We start from the raw sequence: 14,612 nt of genomic DNA, 5'->3' as shown, positions 1-14,612 counted from the left end.
CTGCTAAAAAGCCACAGCGAGCCATTGCTGGTCGGGGACGAGCTAGACCCAGGGTCTATAGACGCCACCTTTCATTCATGCAGATAATCAGTGTCACCAAAGACTGCGCATGTCTAGGGAACTGGTCGGTCACATCTGCCACCTGCTGCAGGATTTGGTGCCACAAGGACATGGAGGGCATCTACTGCCTGTGGCTGTGAAAGTGGCCACGGTGCTCAATTTCTATGCCAGTGGCTCCTCTCGGGGCTCCACGGGTGATCTCTGTGGGAACTCACAAGCCTCCACCCAGAAATGCAACCATGAAGTCATTGATGCCATCTTCATGAGGGCACACATGTTTGTGCATTTCGCCCGGGACCAGGAGAGCCAGGATGCAAAAGCGATTGGATTTCCCAGATCTCAGGTTTCCCACAGGAGCAGGGTGTCATCAATTGTACTCATGTGGTGTTCAGATCTCCATTGCAACACGCAGTCAACTATGTCAACCGCAAGGGATTCCCTTCTTTGAATGTGCAGCTGGTTTGCGACCACCACAAACACATCCTGCAGGCCTGCGCATGGTTTCAGGGATCATGCACGACTCCTACATTCTCAGTCGGTCACAGATCTCTGACCTCTCCCAGGGTCCACAGAGGCTGCAGGGGTGGCTCCTCAGTGACAAGGGCTACCCGCAGAGGATGTGGCTGATGACACCCATGTGGTGGCCTCAGACTGCAGCAGAGCAAAGGTATAACGAGGCTCATGCTGCAACCTGTAACTTGGTGGAGCAGACCATCAGGTTCCTGAAAATGAGGTTCTGGTGCCTGAACCGGTCTGGTGGAGCCCTACAATACAGTCCGCAGAGGGTGTCATGCATCGCCATCACCAGCTGTGCCTTTTACAATCTGGAGCTGCAACAGGGAGAGGAGCTGGCTGAGGAGGAGATGGAGGAGCTGCATGTCTCCTCTGATGAGGAGGACATCGATGGTGATCAGGGTGAGGAGGTCCTTGAAGGTGACGATGATGGGGATGAGGCCCTCGCATTGGCCAGATGAGGCAGGTGTGCTCAGGAGGCCCTCATAGCTGCTAGATTTGTGGAGGATGCTGACAACATGCAGTAAGGAGATACCATAAGATCCTCACATTGCATCTACGAATGTTTGACACAAGTCTGACTTACGGAAGTGCACATACCCTCTGTGATAATGCTCTTCTCATGAAGACGCAGTGAAGGCCCTAATAGTCGCTCGATTGAAGGAGGATGATGATGACTTGCAGTGAGGACACTCCACAGATCTTCACATAGCCTCTGAGAATGTCTGACTCCTGCCTGGCTGAGGGCAGCTCACTTGTGCCCTGTTATCAGGGTCGTATCATAGAGATGCAGCAACGAAACTTTAAAAGCATCTGATACTTTGTCAGCCTTCAGCACCTGACCCCTTCAGGAGCACAGTGTCACTGGTCACAGATGCTGAAGAGATGGGGGCCAGCCCCATCTTAAAGTTGCTGAGAGCTACAGAGAGAATGACGGAACTCTGTGATACCTGCCCACGACATTCTGGCAGCAATGACAAACACCATCGAGGGGCAGGCATCAGTAATGTGTCCAGGGAGCGTGAGGCCGGACCATCACTGTGGCCTGAAGGCTGCACAGAGCACAGGGTAAAGGCCTGGACTGAGACACCTGCCTTTATCTTATGCAGAAAGGTTTCACATCTGAGTGACAAGAACACTGCTCATCAGAACAAGGAGCTATAGGCAGGGAGACATTCTTGGGAGTTTATTGACAATAGTGAACATTATGTACAAATGGTTAACATCCTTGTTCAGGCTGTGCAATGAGCTCTCCCTGATTGGGCTCAGGGGCAGCTTGCTCCTGCCTGAGTGGGAGCTGTTGCTGTGTGCTGACTGTGGCTGCCGCTACCGGGAGAGGTACACCCTGCTGCTACCAGGAGAGGTACTCCCTGCCGCTACCGGGAGAGGTACACCCTGCCGCTACCGGGAGAGGTACACCCTGCTGCTACCAGGAGAGGTACTCCCTGCCGCTACCGGGAGAGGTACACCCTGCTGCTACCGGGAGAGGTACACCCTGCCGCTACCGGGAGAGGTACACCCTGCCGCTACCGGGAGAGGTACACCCTGCTGCTACCGGGAGAGGTACACCCTGCTGCTACCGGGAGAGGTACACCCTGCCGCTACCGGGAGAGGTACACCCTGCTGCTACCGGGAGAGGTACACCCTGCTGCTACCGGGAGAGGTACACCCTGCCGCTACCGGGAGAGGTACACCCTGCTGCTACCGGGAGAGGTACACCCTGCTGCTACCGGGAGAGGTACACCCTGCCGCTACCGGGAGAGGCACACCCTGCTGCTACCGGGAGAGGTACACCCTGCTGCTACTGGGGGAGGTACACCCTGCTGCTACTGGGGGAGGTACACCCTGCTGCTACCGGGAGAGGTACACCCTGCCGCTACCGGGAGAGGTACACCCTGCCGCTACCGGGAGAGGTACACCCTGCCGCTACCGGGAGAGGTACACCCTGCCGCTACCGGGAGAGGTACATGCTGCTGCTGCTGCTACTATTGCTTTTTCCAACGTACTGCTCTGGGTTTTTACAAGCTGCTCTGGTTTTGCTGCTGCCCAGGAGACACTAGAAGCCGACTGCTGGTATTGTTGCCGGGGCTGCCGAGGCCTGGAGTCTGCAAGGCCTGAGGCTTGAAGAATTGGAGGAGACTGAGAGAGGAGGTGCTGCAAGACAGGGAGGCCAGGAGGCCTATGGGAAGAACAGCTAGGCCCCCACCACCCCACCCAGCGACACCCACCCACCCTGCACCCATTACCCTTTCCCCTTCTGTGCCTCCCTGTCCTTTTTCCCTCTCTCTCTCCTCCTCTTCTGTCTTTATACACCATCAGGAGGGAGAGGGTAATCCTTCTTTTCCCCCTCTCCCCCTTTCTAAACGCTGTTGCTACCACCGACAGGGCACAGGGTGGGTGTGGCACATCCCCTAATGGCTGCCATGGGGTCACTGACGGCCGGGCCCTCCAGGGCAGGTGTGGAGTTGGTGCTATCACCAGTAGCAAGGTTGCCAAGAAGACCTATGTAGGAGTGACTGCTTCTGTGGCTTCCGTGGCCTCTGTTGCTCCCGTGGCCCCATCACCATTCCACCTCCTGACCAGGGCCATGGGGGTGAAGAGCTACATTCACCCTGAGATGACTGTAGAAACATGCGTGAAGGCTTTGGCCAAGGCTGTCGGCCCCTCGGCCATTGTTGCAGCCTCGCGCATGTATGGGAAGGTGGTGGGTGTTCTTCCCGAGGTCCGAGCGGGCTGTGCACCTGTCCCTAGCCAAGGGGCTCACCATAGGTGGGACCTATCTGGCGATGGATCCTTTTGAGGCCATCACGGAGAGGCTCGTTTTATCCAACATCCCGTCCTTCATTCCCGGTGAGCTCCTCCTCCCCCACCTTCACCAACTGGAGGAGGTCAGGTCCGGGGTGGTGCTGATCCCGCTCGGCTTCAGGGAGCCCAGTCTCTGCCACGTATGCTCCTTTCGGTGTCAGGCTGTTGTTCGCCTGGCCCAGGAGGAGTGCTCGGAGAGGCGTTTTGATGTCACCTTTGAGGGGACTGCCTACTGCATCTTCTGGTTGGCGGACGGCGTGCAGTGCCATGCCTGCAAGGAGGCGGGGCACGTCCGAAAGAACTGCCCCACCTCCAAGGCCGCCAATGTCACTCAGGCAGCCACAGCTGGCACCGCCGCTCCTCCCTACACCACCATCCCATCTGCCTTCCCACAAGGGGAGGTTCCACTAGGAGCCAATGCCATCTCAGCTACTGGCAAGGTTGGGGGAGACACCCCACGCTGGAATAAGATGCGACGGAAGACCTGCCATGCGGAGGCTGCCCCCCCAAACTCCCCAAACCCACCCTGATCTCCAGATACCCAGGGACACTGGCTCGGGGAGAAAAACATCATCCGGCCCCGGCGACGTGTCTGCGCATGCTCCCGAACCCGTGTTTGCCTCAGCGCCATGTGTTGGCTCGGCGTCGTTCGTGCATGGGCTCCCGGGTCCAGCGGCAATGGGGTGCACAACCCCGAGCCGGTGGTCATTCTAAAAAGGATAGACCAGCCAATATCCCAGAGGGCAGAGTGTCCGGAAGGACGGGATGAGGTGGCTGGGGGCCTCGCAAATGGAGGTCTCTCCAGTCCCCAACCTACCCCGGAAGAGGTGCTACCTCTCAGACGGGGAAGACCTTGTGACTTGTGAGGCCGAATGTGTCCCCTCCCCCTGTGAAGAGGTGGTGGCATCTCCGCCCCACAAGTCCTCGCTCTGCCCTCTGGGGGAGAGCCCAAACCCCTGAACCATTGCTGCAGTCCCCTGAACAAGGCTCCTTGTAGGTCTTTGAGGGTATCGCCCTTGTGGTGCTTCCCCACTCCAACCCACCTTGCACCCCTGAAGTGCCATCTGGCCTGCCAGGGGACTGTGGCAGTCCCTTCATGGCCCCAACCGCTGGGTCATCGGGTGGTGGTGGTGAGGAGGGCCTCCCCGCTCCCTCCAAACCTTCAGCGCCAGGCGCCTCCATCCTAGGTCAGGTGCTTTTCCCAGACTCATCGGGGGACCTGGTGTCTAGGGGGGAGCGGGGCTCTGAGTCAACGCCACCTTTGGCCCATATCCCCAAGAGGAGAGCAGAGAGGACCTCTCTGCTCTTGATCCTGGGGGTGGGGTGCAGGTGGAGCCGTCTGGCAGCTCCGAACCAGCCCCTGGGGGAGGGGTTGGAAGCTGGAGGTGACGACTTAGAGGAGGACGGGGTTTTCAGTGGTGAGTACCAGGGACGACTTAGAGTCGTTGTCAGGTGAGGTGGTGGATCCCCTGGTGCCCCCCACCAATTCTTCCCTCACCACTTTATGGGAGCTCCAGGATTTTTTAGCGAGTAATCGCAGTCGCCGAGACAGGGCCCAGTCGACCCTGGACTGGCGGCATTCTTTTCCTCTTGTGTTCTGCTCTGCCCGCGAGTCAAGACCCCTGGGCTGGACCAGAACGCTAAGAGGAGGGTCCACATGTTTCTCGCTGGGCTCCTGGAGGATATGAAGGATTAAAATAGTCCTCTCCTTCTTACACTAGGCTACTTCTGACAATTAAGATTACCATAACCAGCCTCAACATCAACAGCAGCAGGGACGCACAGCGCAGGTTCCAGAACTTCTAGGTCCTCAGGGATGGGAAGTATGCTATGTGCTTCCTGCAGGAAACTCATACCCTTCCGAGAGACAAAGCTCCTGAGGGAGTGGGTGGGGTCTACCTGAGTCACCTAGCCTCCAATTCTGGCAGGGTGGCTATCTTGTTGGCCCCACATTTTCAGCCGGAGATCTTGGGGGTCAAGGAGCTGGTGCCAGGCCGGTTGCTGCACCTGACTGTGCGCCTGGGGGGCGCGGCGCTTCACTTTGTGAGCGTGTACGCTCCCCTGGATTCGCAGCAGCAAGCGAGCTTCTTTGAGGAAGTGTCCACTCATCTGGGCTCCATCGACGCAGGCGAGTGCATCGTCCTCGGGGGGGGATTTCAACTGCACCCTTGGGGCCGGGGACCGTCATGGTGCCCAGCACCACTCGCTGGGTGTGAGTAAGTTGCGGGACGGTCGGGTCCTTTGACTTAGTGGACTCTTGTGTCACCTCATAAAGGCGTCCAGACTCGACCGCCTTTACGTTTCCAAGGCGTATGTGTCCTGTGTTCCGTCAGCTTCTGTGCGGTGGGTGCCGTGCATGGACCACCGTCTGGTGTGGGCGGAGCTCGCTCCGTTCTGCACTCGGACGGGATACGCGTACTGGCACTTTAACAACCTGCTGCCGGAGGGCGAGCGGCTCCTGGACTCATTTCAACATTTCTGGGCCGGCTGGAGAAGGAAGTGGGGAGACTTCCCCTCCTTGAGGCTATGGTGAGATGTGGGCAAGACTCACGTCCGAGTTTTCTGCCAGGAGTACGCGAGGGGGTCGACAAAGAGGCGGAAATCCAGGGTCGAGGAGTTGGAGAAGGAGGTGCTCGACCTGGAGGCACGACTCCGTCAGCCCGACGTGGACCCGGCCCTGCGGTTGGTGTACGATGAGAAGAAGGGCGCGCTGCGGGACCTGCAACTCGTCAGGTCCCGGGGCGTGTTTGTGAGGTCGTGGATCCAGTTCCTCAAGGACCTGGACCGTGGGTCCCCCTTCTTCTACTCACTGGAACAAAGGCAGGGGGTCTGTCAGCAGCTCCTTACGCTGCTGGCCGACGACGGATCCCTCGTCTCGGATCCAGAGGGCATCAGGGCCATCACCCGAGATTATTACACTGCCCTGTTCCCTCTGGATCCATCCAGCGAGGATGCTTGCAGAGTTTTGTGGGAGGACCTGCCGCAGGTCGGCCCGGAGGGCGCCGGAAAGCTTGACTCCCCTATAAGTCTGGGGGAGCTGACCAGCGCCCTCGACAGTCTCTCCAGGGGCTATTCCCCAGGGCTGGACAGGCTGACCGTAGAGTTCTTCAGGGCATTTTGGGACATCCTGGGGAATTCCTACGTGGGGGCCCTGGGGGAGAGTATTGCAACCAGGAATATATCCCTCTCACGGCGCAGGGCGGTCATTGCCCTGTTTTCTAAGAAGGGGGGTCCCAACCGCCTTAAGAACTGGCGCCCGGTCTCCCTCCTCAGCACTGACTACAAAACCTTTGCCAAGGCCATGTCTTCTCGCCTTGGCACCGTGCTGGATCACATGATCCATCCTGACCGGTCCTACATGGTCCCAGACCTGACCATATTTGATAGCATCCGTCTGGTCCGGGACATCATCCATTTTTCCCAGGGGACCGGTCTGTCGAGCGCCTTCCTGTCTCTTGACCAGGAGAAGGGTGAATCATGAATATGCATTCAGGACTCTGCGAGCATTCGGATTCAGGATGCATTTTGTCACCCGGATCTGACTTCTGTACGCTGCCGCAGAGTGTCTAGTTAAGGTTAACAGGTCCCTGACGGCACCCCTGCGGTTTTGGAGAAGAGTGCATCAGGGCTGCCCCCGTTTGGCCAATTGTATTGCATCTGCGTGGAGCCTTTCCTGCGTCTCTTGTGGAGGAGGTTGTCGGGATTGGTTCTGCACAGGCTGGGCATCAGAGTGGTCCTCTTGGCTTACGCCGATGACGTGCTCCTCATGTTTAGTGACCCGGCTGACCTGCGGAGGATGCACGAGTGCCAGGAGGTTTACTCCACTGCATCCTCTGCCAGGACCAACTGGGGCAAGTGTTCTGGATTCCTGGTCGGTGAGTGGCAGACTGATCCCCTATCCGAGGAGCTCAGGCCTTTTGCCTGGAGCAGGACCAGCCTCCTCTACCTGGGGGTCCATCTCTGCCCTGCTGAGGAATCCTGGCCGGAGAACTGGCAGGAGATGGAGGCCAAAGTCACCACTCGCCTGCGGCGCTGGACAGGACTGCTCCGAGTGCTGTCTTACCGGGTCGAGTGCTGGTCATAAACCAGCTGATTGCCACCATGTTGTGGTATCGGCTGGTCGCTTTGACCCCTCCCCCGGATTTTGTCACAAAAATCCAGAGAATGCTCGTCAACTTTTTCTGGGACAAAAGGCTGCACTGGGTCGCTGCGGAGGTTCTGAGTCTCCCGCTTAGGGAGGGCAGTCAGGCGCTGGTGTGCCTATGCACCCAGGTGGTGACTTTCCGCCTTCAGGCCCTGCAGCGATACCTTTACGTCAAGCCTCCTCCGAGATGTTGTGTCCTGGTGACATATTTCTTCCGCCAGGTGCACAGTCTGAATTATGATGTGCAGCTCCTGTTTGTAGACCTGAGGGGCCTTTGTGGCTCCTTGCAGGTGTTGCCCGTCTTTTACCAGGACCTGATCAAAGTCTGGAACATGGTCGCCTCGAGAAGCAGCTCTCCACCGTCAGGAGTAGCGGCTATCGCCAGAGAGCCGCTGCTCAGGAATCTGCACCCCTTTTCAGTGGCTGACAGAGAGGAGGGCTGTGGCTGGTGGGTGACCAGGATCGGGGACGTGCGGGGTGGCAGAGGAGTGGGCTGGATGCTACCAAAAGTGTTGGCGCAATGTGCATCAGTGGACGTCCGGCTCACAGCCAATGCCATTCATGACCTCTTGTGCTCGGTCCCGATGTCATTCTGGGCCTCGAGATGGCACAGGTGCGCGGTGGTCTTCCATCCGAGCGTACCCCTGTTTGAATGGAATTCCACATTGGCCCCAAGCCCCGAAACCTCCCTCAGGAGCTGATGCCCTACAACCTGAGTCGCTTCATGGAAATGCCCTCTGTGCCCTTTAGTACGGCATGGAGGGGTTTCCTGTATGGGCTGCTGCTGCACACCCTTCACTTCCTTGCCGTCACCCGCCACCCAGACACGCCCTGGCCTGCCTTGTTGCCAGTCATGGGCGGAGGTCCCCGGTGGGGGGCCTTCTATTGGCGTGTCCTCCCATTTTCCATTGGTGACCTGGGATGGAGGGTGTTGCACGCAGCAGTCCCATACAACCGCAGATTGTGTCGGTTCATGGACGCCCAAGATACCTGCGTTTTTTGCAGCCATGTGGAGTCGGTGGACCATGCCTATGTAAGCTGTTGTAGGCTACACCCCCTTTTTAGTTACTTGAAAAACCTTTTGCTTCTGTTTTGTTTGCACTTTAGTAGTCCAATGCTCCTAATCGACAGGCACCCAGTACCGAGAGGGGCCAGAAGGAAGGAGGACCTCCTCATGAACCTGCTCCTGGGCCTGGCCAAGTTGGCCATCAACAGGTCCAGGCAGCGGGCGATCGAGGGGGTTGTCCAATCCAACTGTCTACCCCTCTTCCATCGCTACGTTCGCAGTCAGGTGTCCATGGAGAGGAAGCATGCGGTGTCTACTGGCACTGTCAAGACCTTTCATGCCCGGTGGGTACCACGGGGACTGGGGTGTTTTATTGACCCTCTTAATCACATTTTGGTTTAATGTTTGTAAGTTTCCTTTGAATTTTGTCTTTGTTTTTACAGTTTCCCTTTAAGGCTTTTTAATTTGTCCCCAATTTTGTTAATTTAGTTTATTTGGTTGACTCAAAAGAGTTACATCTTCTTAAACTTCTTAACCCTGCCACTACTACTTGGTGCTCCCCAGACATCCACAGCAGAGGTGGAGGCAGCCTGCTGACTGCTATGCCCTGTCTGTGATGACCTTGGCGGGCATCCTCTGGAGGGCCTCGTCCTACTTTCGGGATCCTGCCGTGTGTCAGTCGAACCCCCCCCTCAGCCCATGGAGCTAGAGCTGCTAAGGTCACATGAAGAGGGGATTCAGATGGGCCAGACATTTCTAGGGTCACCTGGATGGATGGCCCCGGGGGTTACACCTGCTGATCCTCTTCCCTATAGATGCCTAAGGGTCCCGTTTGACTCCTTGTGGAGAAAGGGGAGCTGAAGTGAGATCAAGCTGCCCGCACCCCTCTCGCGTTCACACTGCTGAAGGCCAACTGTGGCATCAACGATGGAGCTGAACCCACGCAGCAGTACAGGACCGATGTCCTGGACCTAGGTCTCCATGGCATCTGCCTTTGTGCCTGTGTCGACCTCGGTGCACTGGCATGCAGCGCTATCACATCAGTTTGAAGTTGGACAGACTCCTCCATCGTGCCTTGCAATCTGAGGAGTGCAGCGGACCGTCCCTTCCTGTTGTTCCCGAACTTGCCTTTGCAGCTCCAGCAACTGTGACATGACCGAGTCCAGAGGCTCGTCAACTGACATGGGCTCCTACAACTGCCGGACACTTGCGAAGTCCCTGCTGCCACCTGCTGTGGATCAGACATTGCGATGTGCTCACCAGATTGTGATCCCGCAGCTACTGTAAAGCTAGGTCTGACCGAGGTGCTTGTCTCTGCGCTGGTGGAGGGTGTGGGTAAGCACTGTGACGGGACTTCAGGGAGGGTTTCAGTGGATTCCTCTCCTGAGCTTTCCTCGGAACTTGATTGGAGGCCCCGGGTCATGGACTCTTGGCTGTTTGGCAGATGTATCTGCAGAACCACGGGGAGATAAGTAGTGCATGGCAGTGGCCTGTGAAAGAGGACACATCACTCACAGCATGGTTGTCTGATGTATGTTGCACTGCTGGATCCTCACTTGGTAGAGCAGCACCGACCTGACCGTCAGCACAGGAATGGTCCAGATCCTCGCCGGCCAGCTGGATGGCTCTGTTTTCAAAGTCCGTGAGGACCTTGATTTCAGTCATTCGTTCACTGGTCAGCGGCCTCTCCATCTTGTGTGCCAGCTTGTCCTGCATGAATAGAGATGGGGTAGAGGACATCAGGGCAAGCCTCCACTGCTTTCAAAACGTGCTCAAGGGACCTGTCACTGAAGTGGAGGGCTGCAGTCTTTTTGCCTATCAGGGTCATCCTGTCTTCTGTGTGGCAGTCCTGGGCTGGAATCACTGAGAGGTGTGCGCGCAGCTACACTTTAAATGTGCCACCCAGCGTGATGAAGTGATGAAGCGGTGGCATGGCGAGCAAATGAGAGCCCGCCCGCCATAGAAATGGCGTGTTTCCCAGTAACACATAATTAATGCAGCGGGTTTGGGACAATACAGTGTGAGAAGCCACCGGGAGGGTAAGATGTCGTTTCACCCACTCGCTACCGTGCTTAGTGTAAATCTGGGATGAATGATTCTGCCCTTGACTCCCTCAATTATATCAGTCCTTCATCTTCCATATTCAGAGAAACATAGGCCTAGTATATGCATCCTTTCCTCATAATTTAATCCTTTTAGCTCCTGTATCATTGTGGTAAGACTGTGCTGCACACCTTCTAGGGCCAATATATCTTTTCTGAGTGGAACGGTTAGTGAATCAGGGTTATTTATCTAGGTCATGGATCTTAAAGCAGGTGATGAAAATTCACAGATGCACAAACCACAGGTATAACGCACAAACTACAAACACTCCTTCCCTATTTTCTCCTGGATTTGTTTGGAACAGTGTCCAAGAGATTAACCTTTCATTCCTAGAGACTCCAATACAACCTGGGATGGTTGGCAGCCCTGGTTATGGTGAGTTTTACCCAGGGCCCTGTATTTTCACAGGGCCCCTGGATAATAGGTCCCATGGTGAGCTAATCTGCTCCTGGATGTAGGGTCGACCATAGAAGAGTCACACTGGAGTTAAACATAGCACTGGAAATTCTTTGATTGCATAGATTTATATTGACGTCCCTACCTCATTTTACATTGAAAAAGGTAACTGATATCTAGATATAAAATAATTAGTGTTTTGAAAGAGCTAATTAGCTGATTCAAAAATGGATGTCTAAGGCACACAGTGCAGCACCACCAAAGCTAAAATGAGTAGAAGCATTTCTATCTTTCCTGCAGCATGATTTACAATCGGGGTTGAATGAGTTGACCTGCATTGACAGGTGCTTTCATCTCTACAAATGGGCACGTGTTTGTCGGCAGCTCATTACTAAGTTACAATAATGTTTCTGAGCAATGTAATTTTGTTCTATTGTCCCTTGCTGAATGAGCAGAAACACTATGCAGGAAGGGTACTAGCCCTAATCTAAATCACCCATCAAACTCCATTCGATCTATTTTATTATGGGATCCAAACTTACCTCATCGAGTGTGAGGCCAGGAACTACAACTCCCAGCATGCCTTAGGAGTTTCACTCATGCACAGGCTGGGAGTGGGCGGCGCATGCGCAATCCCACACTTTTGTATTTCTTCGGGCCAAGGGTGGGCCCAGTGCACCTGTGCAATAAGAAAACAGCACAAAAACAGGGTCAGGTGACCAGGAGTGAGCACATAATCGAGAAGAGTTCCAGGCATGGGACAGGGAGAGGGGGCAAAGAGATGTTCTAGGGCCTGAGAAGTCTGTAACAGCTGAGAAGGTCAATTCCTCTGTGCTGAAAGGGGTTAGGGCTCAGAAGAAACTTTGGGAGCCATATATGGCTGGGTCCAGCTGGGAGACCGGAGTTTAGAGAAACCAGCAGTATATTAAAGAGCTGCAATTACTGCAGTAAGTAAAGACTGGAGTGCAGTCTCGGGAACCCAGGGGAATGTAGCCTTGGGAGATAAGGCTGAAACCCTGGGAGGTAAGCAATTGTTGAGGCAATCCGAGTTGGAGTGATTTATGGGGGGACTCCCAAGGCAAGATCTTCTAAGGTGAAGACTGGAATCCCTCATGAGAGAGACAGAGTTTCAACAAGATTGGGTGACTCACAGTGTTTATTAACATCTGGCGGGGTTGTTCAGAAATCCATGGGATCTGTCTTGCTCGCATCTGCCATTTAGTGTGCAGTGTGATGTGTTCGACTACTGTTTGCCTGAAAATTCACATGTACCTCCTATTAAACCTAAATGTTAGAGTATAAGATTGATATTGCAAATAGTTTTATCTTTCTGACCTTGTAAAGTCTATTTGTTTAAACCCATAAAATCTTGTGGCTTTATCCTCTTAGCAAGTGTCTTGAATCTTAAACTTTGTCTACTTTAAACAAAAAGTTGTTAGTCCCAAGATGGATCTTACCAAAAGCTTATGGGTCTGGTCCAGGATCATAACATAATTCGGGGGCTCTTGTGGGATTTCAAATCCATAGACAAATACGAGTACTGGTACTTGCTGCGATTGAGGCTGGTAAGATTTTCATGGTGAATTTTAGTATAATGAATGAAAAGCAGAATGGCTTTGTCAATTGCTATGACTTTTTTGGAGAGGGAAGATTTAATCCTGTGTAATTTGCAACAATTAATCCTAGGCTGGGTTAATTATAGCAGAAGATTGCTGTGGCAATTGTTCCCAGTTTACCTATTGAAGGGGTAGATTTTATATTGGGTAATGATTGAGCCAGTATTGATGATAACATAGTGAATACTGTGTTGCAGCAGTTGCTTGATCATTCTGATCTTGCCAAACTACACAAAATTACTGCGGTCAAACACGAGAAGTTTATTGTCAATAATGAGCAATTAAAAGAAAGGCTGATCAGTGTACAGAACCAGCTTCCACACACAAAATAAAAACAGAAAATGCTGGGAAAACTCAGCAGGTCTGGCAGCATCTGTGGAGAGAGAAACAGAGTTAACGTTTCAAATCTATATGGCTTCTTCAGAGTTAAAGAGAAGTAAAAATGTGATGGATTTTATACTTCCAGACCTGCCGAGTTTTTCCAGCATTTTCTGTTCTTATTTCAGATTTCCAGCATCGGCAGTATGTTGCTTTTATTTTAATGTTTAATTAACTGCCACTTCTCTTCCAGGAATGCCTACCTTGAAGAAATACTGTTCTTCTGTCTGACAGGATTTCTGTTATTCTCTTTCACCTGACCCATTTTCCCCCACATGCTCCACCCCCTCTTAAACTATATGAAATCCATCAGATTTCTACTTGCCTTTAGCTCTGAAGAAGTCATACGGAATCGAAACATTAACTCTGTTTCTTTCTTCACAGATGTTGCCAGACTTGCTGAGATTTTCCAGCATTTTCTGTTTGTATGTCAGATTTCCACCATCTTTAGTATTTTGCTTTTATTTCACACACAAAACATCACTTTGCTAATGAAAGACGAGAACTGGAGTGTCAGTCACAGAAAGTAGAACACTTGAATGAGGACTTGAAATATCCATATGATAAACTTGTAGAAGCAATTTCAACAAAGATAGATCTTAAATTAGAACTTGATGAACTTCAAATATCAGAAGTCTGCATTAAGTATCATGAAAAATACCTTGAACAGGTAAAGGAATTGCAGATGAATCAAACAGTTGCTTGAATGCAGAATTAAAAACCAAGATTGATGAACTGTTGGAGCTTCATCATCAAAAGAGAAATAACATTTTTGAACCCCAATGCAATTAGGAGAATAAAGAGGATGAGACGTGGATGAGATGTGGAAGAACAGATCCAGACTTTTAAAAGCAGCAGGAATCCAGGCAAATGGAGAGTTCACAAAAGACCATTCAAAACCCTAAGACGATTGGAATGATGTGGTTCATGATTGCATGGAAGAATTAAAATTTTGGAAAGGGAAAAAGAAGCCCAGACTGAGGGAACTGTTGACATCGCTGGGAAAAAATTAAATTGTTTGGTATGGGATCAGGAGAAATTAAAAGATCTCCAGGTTTAAAGATCAAACCAAACAGGAATACAAAACACTTTTATTTGAACATAAAAAGCATCTCAATTATAGCCTTGAAACAGCCAAAAAGGACTTTTGATCAGAGAAGAGATGAGTTGTTGGTACACAAAGAAGCCCTTGGACCTTATTTTCTCAAAAGGATAATTTACCACATTTGCATTTGGAAAATGAGATTAAAGATGGAATTACACCTACAGCTAATGAAAAGGATGACAGTTGGGCTGTGGACTTAACTAATACATGCTTTGCAGAGTTAAAGGAAGGGCATAAGAAAAAATACAGGTGCTGAGTTATGTTAATGCTAAGATGTTTAAATTCTGCTAACCCTAAACCCTATGCATACCCTACATGTACTTTCTTTTATTTGAGTTAAGCTTTTATAGCTCTGACAATATGATATATATAAATGTGCAAATGTACAGATTATCTGTTCAATACGTAGTAGGCTATTTGTTAGAAGTTTATGATTTTAAATACTTCTTGTGAAGAAATTGTAAATCCATTGTAAAGAAGACTTCA

Source organism: Cetorhinus maximus, unplaced genomic scaffold (genome assembly GCF_964194155.1).
Source record: "Cetorhinus maximus unplaced genomic scaffold, sCetMax3.hap1.1 HAP1_SCAFFOLD_281, whole genome shotgun sequence".
In the NCBI taxonomy this organism is placed as follows: domain Eukaryota; kingdom Metazoa; phylum Chordata; class Chondrichthyes; order Lamniformes; family Cetorhinidae; genus Cetorhinus; species Cetorhinus maximus.
This window is presented reverse-complemented; position numbering follows the sequence as displayed.